Source organism: Schistocerca americana, chromosome 6 (genome assembly GCF_021461395.2).
Source record: "Schistocerca americana isolate TAMUIC-IGC-003095 chromosome 6, iqSchAmer2.1, whole genome shotgun sequence".
In the NCBI taxonomy this organism is placed as follows: Eukaryota; Metazoa; Arthropoda; class Insecta; order Orthoptera; family Acrididae; genus Schistocerca; species Schistocerca americana.
Window position 1 is genome coordinate 524,290,406 of NC_060124.1, and position 16,408 is coordinate 524,306,813.

Consider the following 16,408-nt stretch of genomic DNA (forward strand, 5'->3'; position numbering starts at 1 on the left):
CCAAGAAATCTGCTTTAGTTGAATACGGTCTGCAAAATGATCACCAGATCAAATTTTATGAAACCTCTGCCAAGGCTCACGCTAACAGCTTCTGAGAGAGTTTAATTAAAGAAGCCATCAAAATCAAAATCACTGATAACACCCTTAATGGAGATAGTGGCCTGCAGCTCAACTCAGTGTGGGATCCAGCGATTGCAAGGTTGAAGTAGGCACAATGAATGTAATCTAAGTATACTCAAATATGGCAATACCATTAGCATCAGTGAAGCAATAGCTGGCAGCTGGTGTGTATAAGGACTTACCAGCAGCCTGCTGGCAGCCCTACCATTTGACAATGGCCAAGAAGTGTTTTGTTGAAGAAGTGTTTTGTTGAAAGATCATGGTATTTTAACCACTTCATATGGCTGGAAGCCTAAGAATATTTTATTCATTAAAGAAGTAAATTTGTCAATATTAAATTTGTATCAATCACCATCATCTGGTAGACAAAACAATTGCAAGTGATGTTTACAATGTTGAATATTTCATCCCAGCTAACTGTGTTGCAGAAGCAGTGAACAGTTTGTGTGTAGAGACAGCAGTGCCCTTACCCTGCATTCATTCAGAACTACTGTGGTCCCAAAGTAAACCACATTGTACACACCAGAAATTTAAGAAGTATCCAGTCCATCAAGATACAAACCATATCTATCAGGAGCTGAAGATGCCCCTGGAGGTTTTGTCACCAGATGATATAGAGACATTGGAAAATAACTCCGTGCTACTTCTATTACTTCAGAAAGAAACCTGCAGAAGAGCCAATGGCTGAAACAGCCATAAAGGTTAGTAAGCAACTGGTCACAAGTGATAAACTGAAACTGAGACAAAACAGGCATATAAGGGAGCTAATAGCTTCTGTTTCACAACTTCCAGCACATTAAACACCCAGCTGGAGATTGCTGCTGAACAGCAGCAGTATCATGTTGTATTGCTGTGTGTAACTGGGAGGCTGAAGTGAAGAGGAGGACAGACTGTTGCAGTGGAGCATTGTGCAAGAAACCATGTGCTTCTTCTCAAAAGTGTAGCAGTTCAGGACAGAGCCTTCAGGATGGCACTATGTTCAAAGTTGTGAGTGTCATCCCAGATCTCATGAAAATCTGTGCTAATCTTCACTATCTGTGACAACTAATGGGAGACTGATGATTGTCACTGAAGAAGATGGTTCTGCTACCCTCCTAACAGGAAATTGATATATGGACCAGCCAACTTGGCCACATCAGTGAAGTACCTTCACCAGAAGCTGGGAAGGAACATCGTTTACCAGAGCCCAAACAGCATGCATTAGCCATGTGTTAAAACTGTAGCACATCAGAGGCCACAATAGAAGCTCTATGCGGTAAGCAGCATACTGCTTCCAAGCATGTACCTGCCTCACCTTCCTAAGATGTTCATTAGCAATTTAAGGACAAGGATGCCAAACTATGAATAGAAGTTCATGATTATCGCCAACTACACATGACAGACTCTCCAGCAAAATTTCACACTGAAGCTGCTGACAGCATTGTGGCACCACAATGAATTTTTGCTGAATCCAGTGTCTGTACCAATGGGGTGCACTTTTGTTCTGGAAGCAATCATCTTACAGTGCAAGGTGGTAGTCTCAGATCAGCACATGGCAAGTGGAAGTCCCTTTGTGATATTTGCCAAGACAGAGTAGGAGATGTGTATCAAGTTTGCTCTTGCATGTTCTATAAACAGCTTCACCAACACCAACAGTTTAGTGGCATCAGCTATTCATCAGTTGATGTGTCTCTGGATCTGTACAAGAATTTCTCTAATTGGAAAATCGATCAATAGAACACTGTGAAATTAATGTGATGGAAGATTGTCACTCTGCTTACACACTGCTACCAGTTCTATGTGTCACAGGCTGTGTTTTGTGTGTGCTGGAAATTTGTTAGGCCATCCAGAATATGAGAGTGGACACAAAGGCACCTGTTGTCATCTGTTATGAGGAAGATCTGTATCCCTTTATTAACAAATTTGTTTCTTCAGTTATCACTGATGTGTCATGTATTTTGACATCAGAGGGTGATGTGAAGAAAAGACATTTCATGAATAGACTGTTTCACTGAGGGAAGAAATTACAATTTCAAATACACTAGGATGTCTACGCGTATGACTGAACGTAGTCTCACTTTAGGCATGCTTTGCATATTATTTTGTTACCTGTGTACCTCTCCTGTAATGCAGATTTTTGTGTTTGTGCATGTATGACAATGCTTTAACCAAAGTTAGTTGTACATTGTAAAGTCTTGTCACCCAATTGTTTTTTAAACTGCAGACATTATCTATTGGCATCTGAATCATACTCATTATTGAATTACTGCATGTACTATTGCAGTTAAAATATTTACTTTATGATTGGTGACATAAAATGATTATATTAAGTTGAAACTGAAATTGTTGTCAAAGTACATAAGCATTTTAAATATCATAGTTGAAACTCAAAGCTCAATGATATACACACAAAGATGTAAAAACTGCTAACTCATGTGAATATTATGATAGTGATATGAAGACAGTTGTAATTATCTATAATGATATGCATAAGGCAGATTTATTCATATGTAATTACAGAATTACATCAAAGTTGTTTGAGAACATGTTAAAATTTTTCAAGAAAACCCATTTGCCACTTAAATCTGATCACTAATGATGTCTCAGTGTTCCTTACTGTTGTGAACAGAATTCATAGAGTATTAAGTTTTCTTTTTGTTGCATTTGTCATCATAATGTATAGTATACAAGTTTTTTTAGTGTCATACCAAGTACATTCTTGACCAGATGGAGGAAAATGTTGTTTTGCTCAAATTTTTAAGCCAGAGTCCTTCAGTGTGCCCTTTGCATCTAATTTGAAAACTTTAGTTTGTCCCAAATATTATCATGTACAATTATTGAACTCCTGTGTTTTGTGTGCATATATCTGTCCTGTTATTTTATTAACTGGATTCTTTTAAGGCTTGTTATTTTTCAAGTACTTTATTTCAATTTTCTAAAAGATAATTCATGGCAAATACTTCTCGTTGGGTGAAATGTCAATATTTCTGACAGGCACACCTGAAAATACACACACTATCCTAACTTTTAGAACTAATAGAATAGGAGGGGTTGAGAAAAATTTAAAAGGGCAGCTCACTCAGCCTTAGGAAAAGCAGTCTGTACGCTTACCTTGTGTGCTACTTTTTGCAGTCTCCCTTTGTCTTTGCTACAGGTAGGTCCCTGTCATTCACTGGTCCAAGATATCTGGCATTCCTTTACTTTCATTACTCAAAACGTTGACCATCATGTTTCACTTATGAATTTAAGCACTGAATTCTTTGAAAAAGAAAAGTGAACTAAGCAGTGTCTTCCTTTGTTAAATCAGATGCAGATTACAGTTTATGTTCAGAAAAACTACTGGTAAAGATTGTTTATATATCAGCAGTGTCCTTCTGTTCTCCTCCCTCTGTGATATCTTATACTATTACAGGACAACACAGAATTATGCATTTCATTATGTACAGTATAATGAATAGATGCAAATTGACAAGGAGTTTGTCATTAAATGTGCATAAAAACATTAATACAACATTTTAAGGTAGTTTACATTATTTTGAATTACAAAAACGTTAATTTTTTTCTTTTTTTCTTAATAGGCTTCATTTCTTTACCTACTTTCTATAGTCCAGAAGGTGGTTGTACAGTTCTGTGCCTGATTCATTTCGAAAGACACTTTTCTTACAGGTGGAAGTTGTTGACTGATACAGGTTGTTTTTGTTAGAGATTGTGGTTCTATGCTATGCACAGAGCTCTTTTGCTGATATGGACAGGATGTTGCTAAATATTCTATAAGAAAGACTATAGCTTTATTTATTTATTTTCATCCAACATCAACTAATTACAGAAAAAAGTTTTCTTTTGTTCCAGTCTTCTGGATAAGTCAGAGCCTTCGTGTAATATTCAGCATTTTTAGTGTAGGGGAAAAAGAAGATGAGATGAATCTCCTATTTTCCCGGTTATCTGCAAAGCAGAAGAGTATGTGCATTAATTAATGTTATTAATATGCATACAAAGTTGATGTGATGGTATTTACCATATAAGCTTGTTATTCGAGCTTCCATTATATGTTGAACTGACAGTCATGAGTTAATTGATTGTGTAAGAAGTCATATACTGATCCATACTGTAATGAAACATTGTCGAACAGTCACATTTATTTTTAATATGTGACACAACAAATTCCACAATGGCATTCTAATAGCATGAACCAGAATTTTTTATTGACCTAAGGCATACATGTATGTGTCGCAATGGTATGTACCAGTTCTACACAAATAAGTGTGGAATATATTTGCAAAAAAAACATATGTTCTAAATTCTTTTCCTTTATTCCATCACTGATGAGAAAAATAATATGGGCTGACAAGTTTCAGGTGTCTGAAGTACAGGACTGTAGTCACTGTTGTCCCGGTACAAAGTACCGTGCAGTGTTGATCTCATTATCACACACAGTTCAGATATACCCAGGCTCACACCTGGATTGCAATAACAAGTGACTGACAGTTGATTGTTCACAAAAGAGCTACCATGGCAACAAGCAACCAGAGAAAGAGTTTGGCCATGCCTTCTGTTTTGTTCATCATTGTCACATTGCACTGTGTGACACTTATGTTGTTAACATAAGCTTTCATAACACGTTTTGTGCTAGCTATTTTACTACAAGCAAACTAATGACTGTGACTAAGTGATAACATTATATGCACCCTGACTACTCAATGGCATACCAAAAGAATTACCACATATCAGGACTGATACAATCTTTAATAACAATTTTACGCATCAACTCTCAGCATAAATGCCAAATACAACAACCAAAGAACAACAACAAAATCCAAGGAATAAACTATCTGTCAACTTCTCTTTTCCAGAGAAAGGAAACCAACTTGCACTGCATGTATCTCACTTTGGCAGTGACAGCACCCACTACGTAAATTCACTACTGCAGTTTAAAAGAAAACTTTCAGAGGAATTGAGTACTGCATTGTACAGCTATTGCTGTTACTTGCATACTGGCCTGCAGATAATTACAAAAGACTGTCACCCCTTCTAGTGTCTATCACTTTCTCATGCTCATCCAGTGTGGCTCAGATATATTTAGTTCATATATACTCAGTAAGATTATCTGTGATTATCACTGAATGTCTGATTTATTATTTTAGGTGTGTGTCATGTGAGTATGTGGTCATTGAGATATACATTTTAATATAGGACATAAACAAGTAGCTTGGTTACAAGGACACCTTTTGGTAGACTGTTCGTATTTGTATGAGGGGTCCTTTTTTCCTGACAACTTAGTATCACCAATGCTATATCTCATGTAAACATTATCTTCCGAATCTTTCTTTTATACTTCATTGTTCATGGAATTTGGTGTGCTAAGATATTTTGATTAAGTGTTTGCAAGGTTAGAATGATAGGAGCATTTTAAAATAATATTAGCAATGTGTGTTGAGTTCATACTACAAATAGTTCATTCTATACACTGTGTCACTCCACTTACTTCAACTTGGCTAAGTGATGAGCTGCCAGGAGAAATAATGCTGTATGACATTATAAAATGAAAATGAGTGTGTTAGCTTTTTATTTGTATACTGTACATGTCTGACAAGACTGATGTTGCACATGAAGATTTGTTTAGGTTACCCAAATGTGGAACCTTTCCTTAAACAATTAACACTGTTACAGAGAAAGCTCCATGGCACCACTTATATTTCAAAACAGTGCATATTTCAGTACAGATTGAATTATTGATTGTAACTAAGCTGTCTCATTGGTCTGTCTTGGATCTAGGAAGTGCTAGTATGTCAATGTATACAGAACAACTTCTGTGTAGCTTGGAAAACGGCCATGAGATCATGCTTGCATAGCTCAAACAGTAAGATTGCAGCCCACAAATGGCTGTATTTAGCGTTAGACCCCAATCTGATGCAGTTTTAATCCAACAAATATAATGCACACTGTAACAGAATAAAGGGGAACATGGGAATAAATGTTTATTTGCACTTCTGCAGACAATTAGTTTTCATGAAGTATAAATGGTTTGTAGCTCCTTTGTATGCCCCAAATATGAAACCATCACTTGTCACCTCAGTTCACATGCAAATCTTTCCTATATGATTATGTACCATTTGTTTCCATTAAAGTGAAATGCATATTCGCCACTGACACTACAGTATCATGATATTCTTTCCTCAGTAAGCTCTGCCCTTTCATTTCATTACACCTTCTCCCACATAGATTTTCAGTGGTAAATGATTGCTACTGTAATCCAGTGTCTTCTTATTTCACACTGGTGTCCACAAGACTTATTTACTTCAGCATGAATGTATGAGTGTACCACCTACAGATATCATTATCACTGGGGCAACCACATATACATCATGGCTAATGGCTTCACTGAATTACAATAAGAAAATTGCCTTTAGAAAGTCCATGACTTGCTCTTTTATAGCCAACTAACTTTTCATCCCTACAAGTGCTAACACTGTTCAGCAGAGATGCAAATCAAACCTGTGTATGTACAACATACACATTCATCTATTTTATCTCTCTGTAGATTATATTAGAGAGTAGATGCACTTCCAATTGGTCAACATTGAGGAGATTCTCTGCAATGCGGAACACGTGATAAAACAAGAACACACAGTAAATATTAACAAAATAATAATAGATATGCTAATTTACCTTCCACAGATCTAAAATAAATTGCCCTTGTGGATATGGAGTTGGTAAAAGAAAAGAAAAATTGATGTATATTTACATTTAAAAGTGTATAAAGCTTGTTACCAAAAATAAATGTTCAATATACTTAGGTGCATATGATAATTCTTAGGCTATTGTAGCCACACATCATCAAATAAAAGGAATAAAAAAAATAAACATTTTATAGCACACATTTATAATGGTTGCATTACTGTACAAAATTTGTGCAGAAGTAAGATTGTATGCAATATTCACACCACATGACATTATTAACCAGAGCCATGCATCATACCGCATTTACCTGCCTGAGACAGGCTGCAGCCAACTGCTCCATCCTGTTCCCCACACCGTGGGTAGTTGAGCTCAACTGCGCTGGGAATGGAGTGTGCGAGCTATGGTCAAGCCTGTGTGTCAACAAGACTTGGTGCAGCAGAGAAACAGGCAGTGCTGGGTGGAAATGACAGGCCACACACATGTGGAATTTCTTTCTAAATCCTCTGCACTCCTCTGAGAATCATGAACGTTTAACATGCTAGGAACAGGGCATTCTTGATCCTTTACAAAGAAAAATTACATGTAATGTATAATAACAGACATAACACAAAAACAGTTCTTACTGTAACATGCAAGTGACTAAATTCAGAGCAAATGATTTAATAGCCTTAATGATTTTATAATGCTTCACATTTCACTTATATCACATCAAAAGGGCTGATGAAGCTTTTGCACAATGGGCAGGTCTAGTGTGCAATTTACACTATTCTGATAATCAAAACGTTTTCGTTATGAAATTAATGGGCTCAATACTTCCTTGGAATTCATTGAGGAGGATCCACCTGCTTTGCATATTACATAACTGTGAAATCAGGAACCACAGAAGGTGAAGACAGTCTTAGTACTTTTGCTTTGAGGTTTGTTTCTGGATTTATTTTTTATATACTTGTAAGAAGGAAAACCTCCCCATGAACCATGGACCTTGCCATTGGTGGGCAGGCTTGCGTGCCTCAATGATACAGATAGCCGTACCGTAGGTGCAACCACAACGGAGGGATATCTGTTGAGAGGCCAGACAAACATGTGGTTCCTGAAGAGGGGCAGCAGCCTTTTCAGTAGTTGCAGGGGCAACAGTCTGGATGATTGACTGATCTGGCCTAGAAACACTAACCAAAATGGCCTTGCTGTTCTGGTACTGCGAACGGCTGAAAGCAAGGGGAAACTACAGCTGTAATTTTTACCAAGGGCATGGAGCTTTACTGTATGATTAAATGATGATGGCATCCTCTTGGGTAAAATATTCCGGAGGTAAAATAGTCCCCCATTTGGATCTCCGGGCAGGAACTACTCAAGAGGACATCATTATCAGGAGAAAGAAAACTGGCATTCTACAGATCGGAGCCTGGAATGTCAGATCCCTTAATCGGGCAGGTAGGTTAGAAAATTTAAAAAGTGAAATGTATAGGTTAAAGTTAGATATAGTGGGAATTAGTGAAGTTCGGTGGCAGAAGGAACAAGACTTTTGGTCAGGTGAATACAGGGTTATAAATATGAAATCAAATAGGGGTAATGCAGGTGTAGGTTTAATAATGAACAAAAAATAGGAGTATGGGTAAGCTACTACAAACAGCATAGTGAATGCATTATTATGGCCAAGATAGACATGAAGCCCATGCCTACTGCAGTAGTACAAGTTTATATGCCAACTAGCTCTGCAGATGATGAAGAAATTGATGAAATTTATGATGAGACGAAAGAAATTATTCAGGTAGTGAAGGGAGACGAAAATTTAATAGTCATGGGTGACTGGAATTCATCAGTAGGAAAAAGGGAGAGAAGGAAACTTTGGTGTCACCGCCAGACACCACACTTGCTAGGTGGTAGCCTTTAAATCGGTCGCAGTCCATTAGTACATGTCGGACCCGCGTGTCGCCACTGTCAGTGATAGCAGACCAAGCGCCACCACACGGCAGGTCTCGAGAGACTTACTAGCACTCGCCCCAGTTGTATGGACGACTTTGCTAGCGATGCTACACTGACGAAGACTCCCTCATTTGCTGAGAAGATAGTTAGAATAGCCTTCAGCTAAGTCATTTGCTACGACCTAGCAAGGCGCCATAGCAATTGACAGTTATCTTATGAAGCATGTATCATCAAGAGCGATGTACACCAATTATGGATTAAAGTTAAGTATTCCAGCAGCTACGTACTTTTCTTTATAGCATTCATTACGTATCCTGTTGCAGACCCCACACCAGCCTGCGTGAGTTTAAATGTGTGCATTTCGGCCTTCTCTAGCAACACATCAAAAACATTGTAGGTGAATATGGATTGGGGCTAAGAAATGAAAGAGGAAGCCACCTGGTAGAATTTTGCGCAGAGCATAACTTAATCATAGCCAACACTTGGTTCAAGAAACATGAAAGAAGGTTGTATACATGGAAGAACCCTGGAGATACTAAAAGGTATCAGATAGATTATATAATGGTAAGACAGAGATTTAGGAACCAGGTTTTAAATTGTAAGACATTTCCTGGGGCAGATGTGGACTCTGACCACAATCTATTGGCTATGAACTGTAGATTAAAACTGAAGAAACTGCAAAAAGTGGGAATTTAAGGAGATGGGACCTGGATAAACTGAAAGAACCAGAGGTTGTACAGAGTTTCAGGGAGAGCATAGGGGAACAATTGACAGGACTGGGGGAAAGAAATACAGTAGAAGAAGAATGGGTAGCTTTGAGGGATGAAATAGTGAAGGCAGCAGAGGATCAAATAGGTATAGAGACAAGGGCTAGTAGAAACCCTTGGGTAACAGAAGAAATATTGAATTTAATTGATGAAAGGAGAAAATATAAAAATGCAGTAAGTGAAGCAGGCAAAAAGGAATACAAACGTCTCAAAAATGAGATCGTCAGGAAGTGCAAAATGGCTAAGCAGGGATGGCTAGAGGACAAAAGTAAGGACGTAGAGGGTTATCTCACCAGGAATAAGATAGATACTGCTTACAGGAAAAATAAAGAGACCTTTGGAGAAAGGAGAACCACTTGCATGAATATCAAGAGCTTTGATGGAAACCCAGTTCTAAGCAAAGATGGGAAAGCAGAAAGGTGGAAGGAGTATATAGAGGGTCTATATAAGGGCGACGTACTTGAGGACAATATTATGGAAATGGAAGAGGAGGTAGATGAAGATGAAATGGGAGATATGATACTGCGTAAAGAGTTTGACAGAGCACTGAAAGACCTGAGTGGAAACAAGCCCCCGGAATAGACAACATTCCATTAGAACTACTGACAGCCTTGGGAGAGCCAGTCCTGACAAAACTCTACCATCTGGCAAGCAAGATGCATGAGACAGGTGAAATGCCCTCAGACTTCAAGAAGAATATAATAATTCCAATCCCAAAGAAAGCAGGTGTTGACAGAAGTGAAAATTACCGCACTATCATTTTAATAAGTTACAGCTGCAAAATACTAACGCGAATTCTTTACAGACGAAATGAAAAACTGATAGATGCTGACCTTGGGGAAGATCAGTTTGGATGCCGTAGAAATGTTGGAACACGTGAGGCAATACTGACGCTATGACTTATCTTAGAAGGAAGATTAAGGAAAGGCAAACCTAAATTTCTAGCATTTGTAGACTTGGAGAAAGCTTTTGACAATGTTGATTGGAATACTCTCTTTCAAATTCTGAAGGTGGCAGGGGTAAAATACATGGAGCGAAAGGCTATTTACAACTTGTACAGAAACCAGATGGCAGTTATAAGAGTCGAGGGGTATGAAAGGGAAGCAGTGGTTGGGAAGGGAGTGAGACAGGGTTGTAGCCTATCCCCGATGTTATTCAATCTGTATATTGAGCAAGCAATAAAGGAAACAAAAGAAGAGTTCGGAGTAGGTATTAAAATCCATGGAGAAGAAATAAAAACTTTGAGGTTCGCCGATGACATTGTAATTCTGTCAGAGACAGCAAAGGACTTGCAAGAGCAGTTGAACGAAATGGACAGTGTCTTGATAGGAGGGTATAAGATGAACATCAACAAAAGCAAAACGAGGATAATGGAATGTAGTCAAATTAAGTCAGGTGATGCTGAGGGAATTAGATTAGGAAATGAGACACTTAAAGTAGTAAAGGAGTTTTACTATTTGGGGAACTAAATAACTGATGATGGTCGAAGTAGAGAGGATATAAAATGTAGACTAGCAATGGAAAGGAAAGCGTTTCTGAAGAAGAAAGATTTGTTAACATCGAGTATAGATTTAAATCTCAGGAAGTCATTTCTGAAAGTATTTGTATGGAGTGTAGCCATGTATGGAAGTGAAACGTGGACAATAAATAGTTTAGACAAGAAGAGAATAGAAGCTTTCGAAATGTGGTGCTACAGAAGAATGCTGAAGATTAGATGGGTAGATCACATAACTAATGAGGAGGTATTGCATAGAATTGGGGAGAAGAGGAGCTTGTGGCACAACTTGACTAGAAGAAGGGATTGGTTGGTAGGATATGTTCTGAGACATCGAGGAATCACCAATTTAGTATTGGAGGGCAGCATGGAGGGTAAAAATTGTAGAGGGAGACAAAGAGATGAATACACTAAGCAGATTCAGAAGGATGTAGGCTGCAGTAGATACTGGGAGATGAATAAGCTTGCACAGGATAGAATAGCATGGAGAGCTGCATCAAACCAGTCTCATGACTGAAGACCACAACAACAACAACAACAACAAGGAAAAGTCATTTTGCACAGATATGTGGATGAAACGGATAAAAAACTTGTTACTGCTTTATTTGACAGCATTGAAAACTCCATCTTTAACCAGAAACTTATTGGTGACAAAGATTTATTTTCTGTAACTTAGTCTCTGGAAGTTTTGAGTAGCTGCTCGTTTAGATTTATGGTTCATGTGGATTCCTAAATTATCATCTTTTCCATGTGATTGTGAATCCTGTTGTTATTATTGGATACAGCAGGGAAACAATCTTTGAAAGTTTCCCAAATCACTTCAAATATTAGCTAATTTTGTTTTTGACATTTTCATCCAAAGTAAGATGATTTTCTACAAGGAAATTGTGGAGGATATTGAAGAAGTCATTTTGATTGGAACTTCAATAGCTTTCCTAAACAGCAAGGTGTTTACTGTATGATTTGTTACAGTCTTCCACATTACACAGTCTTGTGTTTGGTCCATGAAATAATAAGTTTAAAGTGTTTATTTTTAACATAATGTCTGTCAAATAAGCCACAGTTGGAAGCCAGACTTTGACTAGGGAATGGTGTACCTGGTGAAAAAAAGGTAAACATTATACAATATGAGAACAGTCCTGCCATGATATAACAATCTTAAAATTCACTAATTACTAGGAGCACCAGTAATAAAATTAACTATTTTCATTGCAGCATAGGATTCAGAGGTTTTTCACATCCATGTAACAATAAAGTTGCTTTAACTATTACAAGCAAGGGTATATATTTAAGTAACCATCTTGTTGCTGGTGTTACAGCCATTTTAATTATTCTAATATAAGACCAAAGGTGAAGTACTGTATCAGTAAATAGTGTGCGAAGTACAAAACTGCTTGCACACAGGCCACAGAGATTTCGTTTTATACCTGCAACTGGGTAGCACCTGTCAAATGTGACTTGAGCAGCAAAGCTGCACAGGAACTCAGGCAGACTTGGGATCTGGCAGGGAACTGTTCAGCTTGGTGGGCCTCTGTACAGCTCGACTGGCTGACTGGACAGTGAAAGTCAAGACAAGCCTGGCAGTTGCGGCCATGGTCCCAGCAGCCCACGCAGCATTGGTGCAGCTTCTATTATTAACTTTTACACATCAGTTAGTTCTGCTAAGAAATTCGTAAGTGGAGTAGCAGTTCACCGCTAATGAATCCTTTACTCTTCTCAAACTGAACTTTTAATGGCCACTGGCATGTTATTGAAAATGTGTAATGTTGAATGGTAGACACCTTTTGGAACTGAAGTAAATGATTTGAAAGCTTTGTGAAAGTTATTCTTATTTCTAGTGTTGATTCCAAGAACTGAGCTGTTTGTTTGAAAGAATATATGTTTTAATGACAAATTTTCAAAATTTCATTAAGGGATAAATACATTGGGAAGCAGTAGTTAGTATCCTCAGTTCCTTAAATAGCCTTCTGCAAGATGTTCTTGAGTTTACACCACAAATAATTTCTATGGCACATTTCTGCACTCAGAAACTTCTGCTTGGCTTGATGAGTTACCCCAGAAAATAATCCTGCATGAAATTATGGAATGAAAGTAAGCACAGTATACTATGTGTGACATTTGCATAGGAAATAGAGATTTGATTAGGTGCTTCAGCAGTTCTGTGGCATACTCCTCCCACTTAAATTTATTATCAGTCTCTAATTCCAAGAATTTAACACTGTTGACTTCTCCCATCTGCTTGCGTCATATTTCAGACACATACAAGTAGAAAATCTATTACAAGTTCTGAACTTCAGATATTACATTTTTTCAGGGTTTAGTGACAGAGAACTGGCCAAGAACCATTTATTAATGTCCATGAAAATTTCATTATCCAGCCTAAAGCTATATCCGATTTACCATTTGTTGCAATGTTTGCATCATCTGCAGACAAAGCAAACTTGCCATGTGGTAAGATTACTGATGAAAGTTCATTAATATACACAGGAAAAAGTAAGGGCACTAAGATGGAACCTTGGAGGGACACCTAATGTTATTGGTCCCACATGAATGATGCCTGATAGCTTAATACACATCTCTCTCCTACTCAAACACTTTTCCAATCAGTTATATAGGGTCTGAACCATTTTTCAGCATTTACTGTTACGCTGATTTTGATGACAATGAACCTCCTGTTCCCCTCTGTGTAGGGTGTAGACAGTGCCACCATTATGGTGCACAATGACTGCCAGTATCCAGCAGGGCACCGACAAAAGCTGTGCACCCAGACTGCTATCCCCAGTGTGAAACCAGAATGCAGTGGTGGGCAAGATCAAAGATGGAGGAGATGGAGCAGCATCCTTGGCTGCCACCCATGTAGAAGCCCTGCTGGGCTATGGGAACCAATAGAAGTCATCTGGCAAGCCGTAGTTTTTCACCTTGGTGTTAAAGCTTTGAAACATCCACTCATTCTCTTTGTTAGATTGTGTGTGGAAAGGAGGCAAGTGAATGTGGTGAACACTGCATGGCACACAGCAATTGTGAAACACCTGAGATGGAAACTGGGGTCCATTGTCAGGAAAGAGGGTAACTGGAAGACCTTCAGCAGAAAAACAATTGGAGGAAGTTTGAATAGTGACCTTGGTAGTAGCTGAGGGGCACCAGACCATGAATAGCAAACAGGAAAAATCATCAATGACAGTCAGCCAGAATACATTCAGGAACAGCCCTACAAAATCAAAATGGCTGAGTTTCCAGGGCTGGGTGGCTGAAGGCCACGGAGAGAAAGATAACCTGGGAGCCACCTATTGATTAGCACACTGGGGACACACAGCAACCAAGTGTTCCTGCTCTGTCAATGCCGTGCCAGTAAAGACGTATGTGAATGAAGGCATTGGTACAGCAAGCACTCCAGTGCCCCTCATGTAACAGCTGCTAAACCTCCTGCTACAAACTCCCAGGAATGACCACCTGCAGAGCTGTGATACAGGGAAGTGAAGAGGACCCCATCTAGGACTGAGAGACAATCATGCAACACAAAGTAGTCATCAAACAGTTAAGATGAGTGGCCCAGAAGATGAGAAGATGCATCCTGTTGGACAAGGCAGACTACCTGCTTGAGAATAGAGTTGGCTGCTATTGCCTTTACAACTCAGGCACTAGTGATCAGAAAACCATCTGCCACTTGGCAGGAGATGACATTCAAATGAAAACACATGAGCTTCTCCCGATCAAACTCAGAATCTGGGCCAACAGGCAGCCAGAATAAGGCATCTACAATCGTATACCACTCTGTGGCATGAAAATGAATGTCATGTTGTATTTGGAGAGGATCAAGACCCACTGCTGCAACCTGTGGGCGACCCTATTGGGATCTTTGTGGACAAACTAAATAATAAAAATTAAGGGCTTGTGGTTCATAATTAGTTGTAATTTGGTCTTATACAAGAAAATGTGAAATTTAGTGACTGCTTACATAATGGCCAGAGCTTTGCCCTCTACCTGAGAATACTGGACCTGTGTTGGACTTGCTGCGTAACAGTCTACAACAATATGGTATTATTTTCCAACACAGCAGATCGTCTAATGCTGGGGACACTATAATTTGTCATATCTGAAGTAACACAATGCATATGATGGCAAGAGGGAATGGCAGCTGGGACAGTGTATAAACACACTGCAGGAACTGCAGGATTGACCAGGTTGCAATTCCATGAAATCGTCCTTCCCATAGGTGGTGCACACAGCCAGGCTATACCACCGTGACACCTCACCAGTTTCTAATTACTTTCCAGTGGCTTGTGGGATGACATACGACTGGGCAATTGACAAAACCTCTTTGAGGGATGGGAGTCTGACTGAAGGGCCCATTGTCAAACTTCCTTGTCTGGGGTGGAATCTGGTGAACCACAATGTCTGCATATGACATTTTTTTGACTTGTCTATGACAAAATGGTACTTGTGACTATGGCCATAGAGGGTCATGGCTCAGGTGCGTTAAAATGGATTTGGCTGCTTCTTGCATTGGTAAAATTCAGCAATAATAGGAAGACAACAGTGGCCATAAGACATCAAACAGCAGCAAGGAAGGTTCCTGCAATGGGGTCAATTGCCACAACACTTGATGAGAGGTGGGAGACATCCATGACAAAAACAGTGCACGACATACCTCTGCATCAGTAACATGGAAGACATGAAAATGCTGCCATAGGCAGTGTTTGTTCACCTCCCAGTCTTTCACCACCTCATCAAATGATGGGAACTGAGGAGAAAATGGAGATCAATTTTTGGAGACCAATACAAGCAAAGCCTGATGCATCATGGTGATGATGTTGTTTTGACTTAATGAAAGCACCAGAACAAAGATGAAGAATGCAAGAGCAGAGGAGGCTGTGAGATGATGTCAGCCAATAGTTTGCTGACTGGGACCACACCATGATAGGAGCAACCTCTAGCTGAAGAGAATGTAAGTTACATTCCTGCCAACTTCAGGGGCAGTAGAAGACTGACTCTAGTAGACTCAGACTAGAAGAGAGCACCAGAAGATCTGTTACTTGTGATCCATATCCATTACTTGCAGGGACATTCTATATAGCAAAAGACATTGATTATTTGCATGTTGCCAACAGCTTGCAACATGATATATTAAACCATAGTTAAGTATTGTCAGTCTACTTTATTGTAATAAAAACTATTAATGTGATTTGCTTGAATTGTTGTATAGCTGTCTAAGACAGCAGCATCCTTTAGGCACCCTATAAAAGATGAGTGGGCAGGACTCCACAGATGTCCTAAATGCAAACAGTAACTGCATAATAAAAAACACATGAAGGTATAACCCTACTCATTGCCAGTGTGTTTAGTCCCACAAGAAAATACCACATGATGACTGACACAATAAACTTTACTGAGCCACTCCACAGCTAGTGTAACCATTCTAACAACAGTCTAATAACTCATCTGCAGA

The 16,408-nt window shown here is 38.9% G+C and overlaps 1 long non-coding RNA gene across 1 annotated transcript in view; it reads right to left on the minus strand.

Moving 5' to 3' along the window:
• Positions 1–3,880: 3,880 nt before the first annotated feature.
• The window catches only part of LOC124619888, a 41,972-nt gene continuing 29,444 nt past the window's right edge, over positions 3,881–16,408 (minus strand). Inside the window, exons 3-4 of the long non-coding RNA XR_006980159.1 lie at positions 7,085–7,338; positions 3,881–4,041 (exon numbers count right to left, since the gene is read on the minus strand). This is a non-coding gene — a long non-coding RNA (uncharacterized LOC124619888). The remainder of the gene's footprint in view (positions 4,042–7,084; positions 7,339–16,408) is intronic.